Raw genomic sequence first — 16021 nt, 5'->3', positions numbered from 1 at the left:
TCTTCTTACACTTTAGTTACTTTCCATATACTCTGTGACCCAGCTCCCCAAGCCTCATTGCTATTCCTTGTACATAAACCTGCATCTCTCCCCTCTGGCAATTTTCATTTGCTGTCTATACCAAAAGACTCTTCTCCATCATCTCCACCTCTTCTTCATCTCTTCCTCTTCCTCCTAGTTTTCTTAGCTTTCTTTAAGAAACTCCAATCCCACTTTTGGTAGGAAAACTTCCTGGTGCCCCTCTCCCTAGGCACCCTGTATTGCTATTTCTTTTTTCTCTGAAATAACCTCTAGTTTACCCTCTATATATCTTGTAAATACATAGCTATTTGTATATTAGAATATTGCATACAATAAATGGTTATGAGGCCAGTTTGATAATATATGTGATAGTTTGGTGGGGGCTGGGTGGTATTTTGCAGAAAAAAGTACTAATTGTAATGAAATGAAAATAAATAGTAAACAAATGGAAAGGTTTGGATTCAATGTAAGTCCAGGCAGGAAGTGAAATGGGACAGGTAGAAGAGAAAAAAAGACCCAGAAAAAATCACATCTGGTATCAGTTCTTGGAAGGCTTCAGGGAGGGGTGGAAAGAATTCCAGGGTTCTGTCACCCCCAAGATATGTCTTCTAGGCCTCAAGCTACTGAGCATTCAACACAAGCTGTTCAATGATGTCTACCCATTTCCAGAGTCTTAACTCCTTTGTCTCCCATCCCTCTTGCATTGTCTGACAACACAAGTGTAGAACTTAACCAGAGACTTCTGACTCCATGAGAAGTCTTCTTTCTCAAATATATACATCCTTGGTACAGAATATGGTAAAAAAAAAGGGGGGGGATTCATATAAAAGAAGACCAGATTGATGAGTGGGAACTGGATTGTGGAGAGCTTTAAATACTAGTTTGAAGATTCTATATTTTCTCCCAAAGACCTTAGGAATCCACAAAAGATTTTGAGTATGAAAGTGTCACAGTCAGATCCATGTTTTAGGAATATCAGTTGCATGGAGGCTATTAGAAAGGGGGTAGTCCAAAGGCAGGGAGAACATCTGGGTTTCAGTTATGTGATACTCATTTTCGTTGTGCTTATTTCTCATCCTGGACTGCCTAACACTGGCCTCATTATCTATGATCTACATTTGTAACAGCCTCAGGAGGCAGGACTGGAGCTGAACTTTGACAAATGAGCAGAATTTGAGTCCAGGTGCATTGAGGTAAGGAGCCTGGAAATGATAGGATCCATTTAGAGGAAAGGAAAAAATAGATGACATTCTTCATATGGAGGGATATGGGGAGAGAGGTGGGGAAGAAAGGGAGGGGGGGGGAGGACTCTTAGATCTTCTTGAAACCATCAGAGCAACATGGTTTCTAAAATAATTCCATCTGGAAGTAAGTGATTCCTTTACCAATTAATCATAATATTTTTAAGGGATGTTCATGTGACCAATACTGTCTTTAGCAGGGATGGTAACATAACTGGAAAGGAAGGAATTTGGGAGAAATGGTAGAGTAGGTATTGATGTGGTCTTATGCAATCTCTGCTGCCTTAGAGAAACCCAGGTTTTGAAAAGGCCGGTTAAAGGTGAAACTCCAAGTCAAAGGGGTACAGTATGTATTTCCTGCTTGTCTAGATGTTCTATGTCTAGACGATTGGCAAAGTTCTTTCATACTTCTTGTCCTTCTTTTTCTATGGATTTCTCATTACCAGCTGCTAAAATCATAGTATGTTAGAGCTGGAAAGGACCTTAGGGACAATCTAGTCCAACTCCTTCACTGTACAGATGAGGCATAAATTCCCTTATCTTCCAGTGAAATGGGAAAACAAAGAGGTTTTATTTAAAGGTGCACAAAATAAGATTTGGCCCATTTTGTCTTGAAGTTGAAATCAGCATGTTTTCTGAAGAAAATCTTTGTTTCATTTTATATTTTCTATTCAACTGCATGTATTGGGATTTTGTTTTAGGTAAAAGAAGCTGAAAGAGTGCTGAATTTGAAGTGTTGGAGATCTAGTTCTGACTAGCTATGACACCTTATTGGGTTTGCTTCTTCTTTTCAATCTCAGTTTTTTCATCTATAAATCAGGATAATAAAACTGGCCACATCTGACAAATCCTGTCTATCCTCTTCCTGCATACAATCCCTAGCCCATAGTTTCCTATGACCCCTTGTTATTTAATTTTTAAATCTCTGATTATATCCTTGTTCACCTTTTCCTTGAACTATTAGAGAACCCTCCTATTCGGCCCCTTGCATCAGTTCTTAATTCCACTCTAATTCCTTCTTTTTAGTTGCCAAAAATACCTTCCTAAAACACAGATGTGTCTCTCCTCTACTCAATAAATCCAGTGGCTCTCTTATCTCTAGTATCAAAAATAAATTCCTTTCATTGGTAATTGAAGTTCTTTGTAATGTGAATTCAACCCATCTTTTTCATCTTGATACATATTATTTCCCTTAGAGGCAACTAGGAGATGCAATGCACTGAACATCAGGCCTGGGGTGAGAAAGAATACCTGTTGTCAAATCTGGCTTCAAATATTTTACTAGCTACATGACTCTGGACATGTTGCTGAAATTCTGTTTGCCTCAGTTTCCTTGACTGCTAAATGGGGATAATAATACAGTGACCTCAAAAGATTATTACTTGTTGATTGATCAATAATTTTTTGAGGAGACAATCAATCAATTTTGTTGTTGTTCAGTTGTTTTTCAATCATATCTTTCACTTACTTATCCCAGTTTGGGGTTTTCTTGACATGATTTACCATTTCCTTTTCTAATTCATTTTATAGGTAAGGAAACTGAGGCAAACAGAGGCCCCATTTTGGTTAAGTAATTCCACCAGAATTGTACAATTAGTTACTAAGTGAGTGAGGTCACATTGGAACTTAGAACAATGAGTTTTTCAGAATTCAGAAAGCCCTCCAGTCACTGCACCATCTAGCTTGCCTAATCAATCAACAGATGTTGGATATTCCCTGTATGATGTTCAGAGTACCATGCAAGGAACTATAGGGAATGCATAGAATTATAAAACCAGGTCTCCAACCTCAAACAACTTATTTTTTTCTTGAAGCAATGAAGCATAAAGACATGGATGATTAAGCTAGAGTACAAAATGTTACATCATCCATTGCTAACTGAGTGATATAGATCAGTGGCTTCAAATTCTGATTATGTGTTTATTTTACGAAGAGGAATGCTATATAACTCTGGAAAACTTATGTTTAAATTTGCTATTAGAATAAAATAAAGATAATGTTTTAAAAAAGAAAAAGTGCTAGTAAATGTTTAATAACTAGCTTTCTGATGAGGAAAAATGTATATATGATACACTTAAATTTAATCTTCATTAGTAGCATTTTCTCCATCATTTGGTTGCACAACTACTGAGTACTGGATTCTTTATTTTTTAATACCCATACCTTCTGTCTTAGAATTAGGATATTAAGTATTGATTTCAAGGTAGAAGAAGTTAAGGGCTAGGCAACAGGGGTTATGTAATTTGCCCAGAATCACACAGTTAGGAAATGTCTGAGGCTAAATTTGAACCCAGACCTTCTTATCTCCAGGCCTGGCAGTATATCCACTGTACCACCTGACTGTCCCTGAGTATTAGATTCTTAAAATTATGCATGCTTATATTTAGTCAAATAAAGGGAAGGGTAGAGCTGAATAGTTCTCCTGATGAATTTTTTCCAGGTATGCTTTATTTCTAAGTACAGAAAATCAACAAAATAATAAATTGGATCCCTGATTTGTAGTGTTTATTACAAATTTATTTAGAAAAAAGGAGTAAATGGGACTGGTTCAAGTAAAAGGGTTATGTGAAGGAAGTTAGAACACGTGGGAGCACACACACACACACACACACACACACACAGATACACAGTCACCCAAATCAACTCTCCCACTGTCCTACCAGATTAGAAACTTAGCCCCTAAACATTGTTTTCTTGTATGTTCTGAAACATTGTTTTCTTACAAGAGACACTTCAAGGGTTATAATAAATGTCTATTTGGACCAAGACCCAACCTAAAATGCCTTGTGTCGTATTTTTGAAAGCAGGTTTTGGATTGAAAGACACATTTTGTGAAAGGTTTTGTGCTCTCCTTACAGCTGCTGAATGGTACTTTTTCATCTGGTTTTCACATAAAACTGTTCAATGGAAGGCATGCAAAATTTTATTATGAAAAACTTGGCATTGAGGTTCAGTAGCAGTATTTTTATAGCCCATAAAGTTTCATCATTAGTCAAAGAGACTCTGAAGGCAACTTCTGTCCATCTTTCTGCCGAACACACATTTTTCTCTCTTCATCTCCATTCACAGTTCAGTTCCGTTTAAAGGACTTGCTTTGACAACTGCTGAGTACTGCATTCTTAAAACTTTTGTGCATTCTACAGTTATGTGTAGTCAGACAAAGGGGGCTGAGAAGCTGAGTAGTTCTTCTGATGAATTTTTTCATGTATACACCAGATTTTCCTGTTCAAAGTCTCTGAATTATTGCCTCAGTTCTTCACTTCACTACCCTTATATAGACATAACACAGGCAGTGCATTAGAATTAAAATTGAGGGTCCTCTAGATTCAGAGAAGGAGAAAAGTGAACTTCCAAATAATTCAGCAAGAAGAGGGATAGTTGACAATTGAAAAAAATGATAATTGTTATTTGTCTCTTCTTTTTATTTCACCTTCATTTCCAAATATATTCTTCTCTCCCTCATACAATGAATTGTCTTTTACAACAAAGAATAAAAAAATTAAAGGAAAAAGTAAGTTCAACAAAATTAACCAATACATCAACCAAGTATGACAATATATGCAAGGCTGCACATCCATTTTTATGAAGAAGGAATGTATTCTATATTTCTTTCCGAGTCAAACTTGGTCATTACAATTAATTATTCAGAATTCAGTTTCTTTTTTTTTTGTCTTTCCAATTACACTTTTATGGTATTTGTGTTGATTGTTTTCCTGTTTTTTCATGCATTGCTCTGAATCAGTTTAATATGAGTCTTCTTTGAAATCTTTATAGTCTTTATTTCTTACAGAACAATAAAATCCTATTATACTCTCACATTTCATTTTATCCCTTTAATGGTCAGGGGGTATCTATTTTGTTTCCAGTTCTTTGCTGCTACAAGTATCTGGTATAATTATCTGACAACTATTTTTAACTATAGTTAAGGTTTTTGTAGATGTTGCTCCATCAATTCAGTCATGTCCAACTCTTTGTGATCCCATTTGTGGTTTTCTTGGCAGAGATACTGGAGCAATTTGCCATTTCCTATTCCAGTTTACTTTATAGATTAAGAAACTGAAGCAGAGTCAAGTGACTTGTCTAGGGTCACAGAGCTGGTATCTGAAACCAGATTTAAACTCAGATTTTCCTGACTCCATGCATAGTACTCTATCCACTGGCCACCTACCTGTCCAATGAGACTATTTCAAATGCAGGATTAGAATTCAGATGACTCCAGGACTCTCACCCTATTTACTCAATTTACTATTCTTAGAGTAAGTAGTATAAGATATCAAGCCTGACTTTAGCCTAGCACTCTACTACACCACATAGCTGCCCCATGTTTATGGTTTACAAAAAACTATATTCATTATTTCGTTTTACTCTTACATCATTCTTATGCAGAGAATAATATTTCCAACAACATAACAGGAAGTCTCATCATGAGTTCCCTATCAGTGGAAGTATTTATCAGAGATTTTTTTCCCTTCCAATGCCAAGATCCTGTAAGTCTATGAAAAGAATTGATTGTTTAAAAATTCATTTTTAAAATGTCTCACTGCAGTTTTAGAAAGGTAAAAAGAGGATCTTTAGTTTTTCCAATGAGTCTAATAAAAAAGGAACACTATAGTCAACAGGAGTTAATCAGGAAATTGGTTATTCTCTTTCTTGAAAATTAAATACATCATTTTGAATAAATACATATACATAATATTCAATACTATTCATAGTATGTGTAATATTTTTATTTTTTATATATTATAAAAATATCCATATATTTTTATAACCCAAAGGATCATATATCTGTATATATCCCTTAATCCAGCAATATCATTTCTACTTCTATATCCCAAGAAGAATTTATGTCCAAGTAAGACAAAGAGAACATAATAAGATGTAAAATAGATCATTTTAACTTTTAAATTTGTAACTTTTCACACAAATAAAACCAATGCAACCAATATCCAAGGGGAAACAACAAATTGGGGGGGGGACTTATAGCAAATATTTCTGACAAACCCCTCAATTTCTCAAAAATATAGAGAACTGAGTCAAATTTATAAGACTTCAAGCCTCCCAATTGATAAATGGTCATAAGACAAGAATGGGCAGTCCCAGGATGAAGAAGTTAAAACTATAATCATGTGAAAAAATGTTCCAAGTCACTATTAATAAGAACAACACAAATTAAAATAGCTCTAAGATAGCACATCACACCTAACACATTGACTAATATGACCAAAAAGAAAAATGATAAATATTGGAGAATTATAAATTATGTGAGAAATATGTGAGAAAATTAGGACACATACCCTGTCAGTGGATCTAGGAACTGACATTCTAGAAACCATGGATAGCAAGCTGGAATCAAGCCCAAAGGACCATCAAACTGTTTATATCCTTTGATCCAGCAATATCACTAGTAGGTCTATATCCTAAAAAAGATCAAACATGGGGGGAAAGGACCTACTTATACAAAGATATTTGTAGCAGTTCTTTTTTGTGGTAACAAAGAACTAGAAACTAAAGGGGTATCCATCATTTGGGAAATGTCTGAACAAGTTGTGGTATATGACTGTAATGGTATAGTATTGTGCCATAAGAGATGGCAAACAGGATAGTCATTTAAAAAAAACCTGGAAAGAATTAAATGAAGTGATACAAAGTAAAGTGAGCAGAAGCAGAAAAATATTACACACAGTTACATCAATAATGTAAGATGATCAACTTAGAAGAACATAGCTATAATGAGCAATGTAAGAACCCAAGACAACTCCAAGAGACTCACAACAACAAAAAGCTGTGAAGTAAATGATAGAGTCTGAATATAGATTGAAGTATATGATTTTTCACTTTATCTCTTTCATGAGTTGTTTTTTTTTGTATAAGTGATAGACATCCTCTTTCACATGATGAACATGGAAATATTTATTGCATGATAGCATGTGTATAAACTATATCATATTGCCTACCATCTCCGGGAGGGGGAAGAGGAGGGAGGGGAAGGACATGGACTTCAAAATGTCAGAAAATCATTATTAAAAATTATATTGGGGGCAGCTGGGTGGTTCAGTGGATTGAGAGCCAGAACTAGAAATGGGAGGTTCCAGGTTCAAATTTGGCTTCAGGCACTTAGCTGTGTGATCCTGAGTAAGTCACTGAACCTTCATTGCTTAGCCCTTACTTCTCTTCTGCCTTGGAACTAATTCACAATATTGATTCTAAGATGGAAGGTAAGGGATTTTTTTAAATTGTATCAATAAGTAAACAATTAAAGAAAAATTAAAATAAATTTAAAGTAAAGTGCTTAGCACAGTTTCTGGCACATACTATTGAAGGAGGAGAAATAACTTGTTTGTAAAAAATATTTATAGCACCTCTTTTTGTAATAGCAAAAATTGGAAATTGAAAAGACATCCATAAATTAGGGAACAAATGAACAAATTGTGGCATATCATTGTAATGGAAAACTATTACATAAGAAATGACAAGCCAGATAGTTTCAGAAAACCAGAAATACTTACTTGAACTGATGCAAAGTGATGTGAGAAGAACCAGAATACTATTAGTCACAATAACAGCAATAATGTATGATGAATAATTATGAATGGCAACTATTTTCAGCAATACAATGATCTGAGACAATCCCCTAGAACTCATGATGAAAAATGCCATCTGCTTCCTGAAAAAGAGCTGATAGAGTCTGCATGAAGATTGAAATATACTATATTTCACTTTCTTTCTTCATTTGGGGGGGGGGTTAAGTTCTTTTCCAGAAAATTACTAATATGGAAAAATGTTTTACATCATTGCAAATGTAAAATCTAGATCAAATTTCTTGCTGTCTCTGGGAAGTGGAAAGGATGGAGGGAGAGAATTGAACTCAAAATATTTTTACATATAATTTGGGGAAATAAATTTTTGGTTAAATGTAGTTGCTCCATAGTTCATTGAAAAACTTCTGAGATCTTAGAACAAGAAATAAATGCAGAAAAAGGCATTGACATGAATGAGTCAGCTTAGAACAGGGGAAAGAACACAGACTCTGGAGTCAGAAAACCTAGACTCAAATATCACTTTTGATGTTTCCCTCCAAATCACTTACTAATATAAGAATGCAAGACCTCTTTCCCCAAAATATAACTTGCAGTGAGGAGCAAATATTTAACCTATTTTCCAAGCATAGAGATTTAACATCCAATGGCAATTCCATTTTAAACTAAAGCTAGTTTGTTAAATGTTATGAAGAGTAGTAGAAATTTATGAGTATTGCTTATAGAACAGCAAGAAGGATTAGAGGAAAAATGAAGGAGGAGGATGAAGACAGCATCACAATCTTCAATACACTTATAAAGGAAGTAGAAATGTCACTCTAAGAGAACAAAAGTGAGAAGGAGTGAGAAACACAAGTATGGCAGGGCAAATGAGATGATGCCTGCCCTGACTAGTCCCTGATATCCTCTTCCTGTAGGATGGTTGGGTGGGATAAAGATTGGGTGGGGATCAGCTAAAAAGAGAGAGTTGAAGTTAAGGTTCATGTATTCATCCTCCAAACTAAACATGGAAAATAGTTAAAGGAAATGGGAATAATTACATTGGTTAAGAGTGGTCTTAGGAAAGAAGTTGTTTTCAAGTATTTTAAAAACTGAAATAGAGAAGTTGAATTAGATTGTCTGCTTGATTTCCGAGACATGATCTAAGAACAATGAACAGAAAGTTGAAGAGAAGGGCAGCTAAGTAACTCAGTGGACTGAAAGTCAGGCTTAGAGACCAGAGGTCCTGGGTTTAAATATCATCTCAGCCACGTCCTAGCTGTGTGACCCTGGGCAAATCACTTAACTCCTATAATTAGTCCTTCTCGTTCTTCTGACTTGGAATCAATACACAGTAGTATTGATTCTAAGAAACAAGGAAAGCATTTAAAAAATATAAAAGGAGTTCAAAAGAGAAACAAATGTATGCTTGCCTAAAGAAAGCTTCCAATAATTTCAGCATTGTAGAAGAGGAATGGACTTCCTTAAAATATCATGAAATCATAGACTTTGAGCTGGAAGGCATCTTGAAAATCATATAATCTATTCCTATCATTTTATACATGAATTAAAAGAGGTCTAGAGAAATTAAATGGTTCATACAGACACCAAGTAGTAAAGTCAGGATTCAAATCCAGATTCTCTGACTCCAAATACACTACTCTTTTCATTGATCCAATCTATCTTCCACACTATATTGGAAATTTCATGGAATTGTCATCTTACTGGAGGTTCTCAAGAAAAGACCAGATGAACACATTTCATGAATATTATACAGGGAATTCTTGATCAGATATAGAAATATAGTGATTACCTATAAGGTGGCTCAGTAGAGCATGGGGTCTGGTGTCAGGAAAACATGAGTTCAAATTGTACCCCAGGCACTTACTAACTGCATGAACCTAGGCAAGTTGCTTAACTCCATTTGCCTCAGTTTCCCCCCCACTATAAAATAAACTGGAGAAGAAAATGACAAACCACTCTAATATTTTTGCCAGGAAAACCTCAAATAGAATCACAAAGAGTTCGACAAAAATTACCTCTAAGTTATCTCCCAATTCTTAAACTATGTTTCAAAGTGTTTTTTAAGACTAGTTTTATATAGTAATATATTTCTGCTATTCTGCTTGATTTCAATGCCAAAGTATGAGGTGTCCCTCCCAGGATAAGCTCATCATTTCTATCTCATCATCTTGCTTCTGACTCTGACTCTGATTGACACCACCTTCCTCACCTCCACTTCCCTCTGAATAGAGGATGGAGAGCAGAGTATCAAATCCTTCCAATGTCCTCCTATATAGAGGGTAGAAAATGAACCCTTCAATCACTCCACATTGCATCTCCTGCTTTACCTGGTTTCAATTCCAGGGAACAAGATGTCTCGGAACTGGCTACCAATTTGAGTATGAATGTCCCCCCACCTCTTCTTTTCTGACTCCTTTTCTGTGACACTTCCTATTAGATTATAAGTCCTTTTGAGGGCAAGGATTGCTAGTCTCTTTATTATTTGTATCCCCACCTGACATATAGTAGGCACTTAATAAGTGCTTATTGGATTAGAAATATATATATATATATATATATGCATGCATTCATATGTATATGTGTACACATACACACCTTGTGTGGCAATGTTTTTGTCACTGAAACATAAGAGTGGAATATTAATACATTTCAGTTTAATTCTGTAATGTCAAGAATTAAAAAAAAAATAAAAGATGAACTGGAGCTTTTACCTTGTAAATAGAAACTGGATGCCATGATGCTTCATGTGAGTTTTATTCCTGTTATCTACCTTCTGTTTGTATTCTTACCTGAATCACTGTTGGATCTGGAATCCCATCATTGAGGATTAGAATATAGTGTCCTTCTCTAAAAAATAAAACATAAAACTACTAGTTGTCTCCTTGTCCCCTTCATGCTTTTTTACCCTTGCCCTAGAGATGACTCTCAACTTTAATTCTTTGGAAGCTGGAATTCCATTACTCCTAGTGATAGAGCACCAACAGAAAGTTATTTGCTGTTTAAAAATAATAATGACAAAATAATAAAATAAAATAAAAACAAAAATGATAAAAATAATGATAAAATAAAAAAGCTGCATTTAATGGCACACTTGTATAATCCCAGCTCCCAAAAGACTCTTTGTCAAATCTCTTGAGCTGTGAAGTTCTAGATAAGACATTAATGTGCTGATCCACCAGAAGTGGGGAGTCACCAAGTTGCCTGACCAGGGAAAAACTGGCTCAGGTTGGAAATGGTCAAAACTGCCTTTCTGATTAGTGACGGGACACTATCTGTGAGAAGGCCCTCTACTGCCAGCCTGAGTGAGACGAAGAGATCCAATATCAAAAAACAAAAAACAAAATGGGTCTTATTTTCAAGTTGTCATTAAAAACGCACTTTCCTCAAGAAACGAGAAACAATATAAATGAATGTTTTCAGGCAGATCTAGGCCTAAAGAAAAAATAAACAAAAGTGGAAGAGCCAAGTATTGAAAATGATTATTGATGACCAGTGATCTAAGCCCCAGAATAATTGGGTAGGTCCTTTTGGATGGATTTAGAGAAGATAAAGGAAGGTCATATAGGAAGAGATGGCGTGGATGGGTTGAAATCAGTATCACTGATGGGAGTGATTTCACTCAGGTGATCACTAATCCACTGAATACTCATTATGCATGTAGGATAATTTTTTAAAGTCCTGGGCTCCTACAGCAAAAACATTTAAACTAATTACCAGTGGAAATTCAGAGTCCATTCCTTGGTTATTAGAAGTCATCTTATTCTTTTCCTAATGAAACCCACAAGTTTGTCTTCTGCAAAGTCATAAATAATACAGTCCCTACTGTCTGCCTCACACATGCAGCCACACAGATCATTGATGAGGGATTCATTATCCTGCTTTTCTCTCCACTGCTACTAGCTGGTGTCCCTGATCAGAGGAGCTATATTCTTCCTGACCCCCTCCAAGGGAGAAACATTGCTTGTCCTGAAACTGGTACAGAGTCTTTTTGAAGTTCTGTATGTTGTTATGGTTCTTATTTCCCTGCTAATACTAATAGGAAATAAAGAGATAAATAAAGCAAGAGTTCATTTCTAAAAGTTCATTTCTATTTTAGAAGGAATATTTAGAAGGAATATGTACGGCCTTCTGCCTTCCAAATTGACCCTGAACCATCAATAACTACTTTGGGGAGGAAACCATTCAACAATTCCAAATCCATCTATTATCTCACCCATTGTTCTTTTCCGTGAAAATAGCAAAGTAGATTTCGCCACATGCATCACTAATATCTGGGCAATCCATGCCAATAACATTCACCTGATCTTTCAGATCTGCCTTTTAAAAAAGAAAAATGAAGTTAATTAGGTATAAATTGTTCATGATTAAGCTGAATTGATTCTATTATCACCACTTCTTTTCCTGGAGCTTCATTAACCTTCCCTTCAATAACATGTTCAAGAACATTTTTCGGGAATTCGAGTAGTGCACATTGGCCAGTTATTTGCAGATTTTACTTTCTTCCCCTTTTCTGAAGATGAGAACATCATCTGCTCTTCTCTAGTCTTGCAATATTTCCAACTTGTTCTGTCAACTTCAAGGTTGGGCAAGGAAGGAGTTACAGGGAGAGGAAGTATTATCTTTGTCCTCTAGATTTCTTGGCCACAAAAAGACAGAAGTGCATCCTCAGTCAAAGCTTATAGAAGGAATACTTCTAGGCAAGGGAAGACTTAGAATGAAAAGCATACCCCTTCCTAGATAATGTTGTCAACACCTGCTGTATTGGAGGAAAGGTCCAATTGGCCACCCTAATTATAACTCTAATGGTGGTGATATTCTAGGCTGTGACCTGGTATTTATGATAGAGAAATAATACTAACCAGCTCCTGTTGTAGTCAACAATCTTGGGAGAGGCAAGATTTCTTATGTTTCCCTACCTCCAGTAAAATGAGGAGAAACAAGTAGGCTGAGCTCTTTAGATTTTGTTTTCTAAGCCCTGAAAACCAGAGGAGCTATACAAAGAAAGAGTTATATAGCCATGAACAATTCAGGCTTCACACGAGCAAAACATAGTTTTAAGTACCAGATCTCAAAGGTGCATGTGTTTTGGGGGCAAGAATTCCAGTTGCTTTTCTGGGTTTGAGTCTAAAATTCAAGACAAAGTGAAGCAGGACCCTCTGAGCCTTCTTTAGGATAATATCACCAAACAAAGTCATAATAGAACCAAACCTGTGTGATTGAAGAAGGGAGAATCTCACCATTGCCTTTTCTCCCTTGCTACTGCTACAAGCTTCATAGGGAATGGTTTCTCATCCAAATACTTTTTCTTCCCTTACTTTCTCTAAGGCTTCTTTTTATTCAGGTGGAACAAGTCTTCAAGTGAAAACATTAGCAAAATTTGAAAGAGACCTGGAGCACTGTTGTTGTGGAATGCTAAATCCTCAATAATATATATTTGCTCTGTCAATTGCTTTTCTAAAAGCAAACTTTGTCTTCATTACAAGGGAAATCTGGGCATCTGAGGGGAAAGACTTATCTAGAAAGTATTGTTCATTCATTTTGTTTATACCCAAATCATGAGCCCAATTGGGGTTTTCTTGGTAAAGATACTGAAGAGGTTTGCCATTTCCTTCTCTAGCTCATTTTACAGATGAAGGAACTAAGGTAAACAGGTTTAAGTGATTTGCCCATCATAGTACACCTAATAAGTATTTGAGGCTGGATTTGAACTTGGTTCTTCTTGACTCCAGTCCTGGCATTCTATCCACTGTAATTTAAATGAAAAAGGAATTAATAAATATTTTAAAATAAAATTAGCGAAAGTAATGAATTTCCAAAAAAATACAAAAAAGGAAAATAAATTAGGCCCTCCTCCACTATCACTATCAATCACTATCACTATCAATCACTATCACTATCACTATCACTATCACTATCACTATCACTATCACTATCACTATCACTATCACTATCACTATCACTTTAATCTCCTACCACTATGGCTAGAGACCAGCTAAGCCATTTTATAAATTAAGAAACTGAAGTCCAAGTAGGTGAAGTGACCAGTTTGAGATTATGCAGGTAACAAATGTCAAGGGCTGAGTTTAAACTCAGATTCTTTGGCACAAGTGTACACACCATTTCCACTGTACCCTAATTGTCAAATTTTAAAATATTACAATATTTTGGATTTATTCATATCAAAAATTTTCATTCAAAACTCAGTGTCCAATAAAGACCCCCAAAATGCATAATTGAACATAGAAAATAAGATATCATTTTTATCTTATCCTAATTTTCTCATTTATTACATGAGCTTTTTATCCAAAAATATGGTTCCTTTGAATTCACCTAACAACAAAAGGATGATAATTCAAGGCAGTCTAATAATAATTCAGACCATTATAGCAAGGATTTAAGATACTTAAGCACAGACAAGTTTATCTGCAGATTCTAGAAGTTTCCATAGTCCCACAGAACATCTCCAGCTGGGACCTTGATTCACATGATCTGGAAAAAAAATAAAAACACAAAGAAGAGGTCATGGGGCCCTCTGGTACTTGGAAGGAACTTGAATGTTTCCTCATTTTGAGAATTAGAGCTCAGATCCAGAAGAAAAAAGAAAACTTTGATTTCACATGGAAATGATTCAAACCATTTATCCAAAGCACACTGAGATGAACTAACCTCTTTCTTCAGACTTAGGCTCCAAATGTTGTAAGAGCCTTGAATAATAATCATAGAACAAAGGGAAGAGCCCTCTCTGGGCTCATATTAAATGGATAGGTCACAGTGCTCAGCATGACCGCACACATATTTTTCCATTTTCCTTATAATGAGCTACATGGTTAACAAAATGAAATAATGAAAAGTTTAAAAATAAGTAAATAAAAGTCATGAAGCCAAGAATCAACAAGAAATATCAAAGAACTTTATAAAAAATATATGCACTGTTGTGTGAATTTTTAATCAGTTTTCCCTATTTTCACCATACTTTATGAATATATAACAGCATAACAGAAGTCTATCTTTACAAGTACCATTAATTGTTTTAAATTACTGTCTATTTGAATGTTAATGGAGGGGGGTGTTGATGGTTACTAAGTCTAGCATTATTTAAAACTATTTTTAGCCAATCAAAAATGTTTATATAGTCTCATGAATCTTCTATTGCTCTAGAAATCTTTTAAATGCTCAATAGATATGCTTCAACGTTGCAAGTGTGTATGGGGTATTCAGGAAGGACTAATATCTCACGTGGGAGGACTACCTGAGCCCTTCTCAGAGCTATTTAATTGCCATTTCATTTTAATTACTTTTCACCCAGCTCTCACCTGTGACTCCAAGAAGCTATAGCATGCCCAGAAGCCACAGCCCATAAAATCATCTTAGCAGATTGGCTAAACCACGTTGAGGATAACCTACAGGCCTCAAACCCATCTGTGAGTTAGAGGAATGTCCAGCCCAAGCATGAAAAGACTTCCCTTATTGGAATGAGGGAGGGAGGAGAAGAACCTTTGTTCCAGTTGCCATGGAGATGGCTGAACCAAAAGCTGTAAAGGCTTCGAGTTTGGTGAGACATCAAAGATATTCAAATCATCCACTGCATCCAATGCCATCTCCAGTTGTCTTGACTTTTGTTCTAATAGTGGACTTTGATGACTCTGGAAGAGAGAGATGATGAAAGGCTGATGACTTTGTGCAACTCTTCCTCATTTAAATCCAATTCACATTCAAGTCAAGACATTCCATAGTACTATTATTCTTCAAAAATGAAGGACAAACAACAGATATCATTCTTACCCACAAAGACTATCAAATGAGACTAGAATTAGTATGAACTAGTAGAAACTATACCAGCCTTGAATGCAGAAAATTTGGCTTCTAGTCATAGCCATGCAAGCTTGTATAAATTGTTTGACCCCTCAGAACTTCAATCCAATTTCCTCAACGATAGCAAGGATTCCTAATATTTACATTGCCTGACTCCTAAGATTTTTAAGAGAATAAAACAAGATGATTTATGTAGAATTGGAAAGATAGAGAGAGCACATTTATAAAGTACTTGAAGGCTCACAAAGCATTTGTCTTACCCCAATCCTCTAAGATGGGTATTATCACTATTAACAGTGTCATTTTACAGAAAAGGAAACTAGCCATGAAAGAATAAGTGAAATATCCAGTCACATAATTAGCTAGAGAAATGGGTGAAACAATCTTTGAAAACTGTGATTTTATTCA

This window comes from Monodelphis domestica, chromosome 3, assembly GCF_027887165.1.
Source record: "Monodelphis domestica isolate mMonDom1 chromosome 3, mMonDom1.pri, whole genome shotgun sequence".
In the NCBI taxonomy this organism is placed as follows: Eukaryota; Metazoa; Chordata; class Mammalia; order Didelphimorphia; family Didelphidae; genus Monodelphis; species Monodelphis domestica.
Note: the sequence above shows the minus strand (reverse complement) of the source record.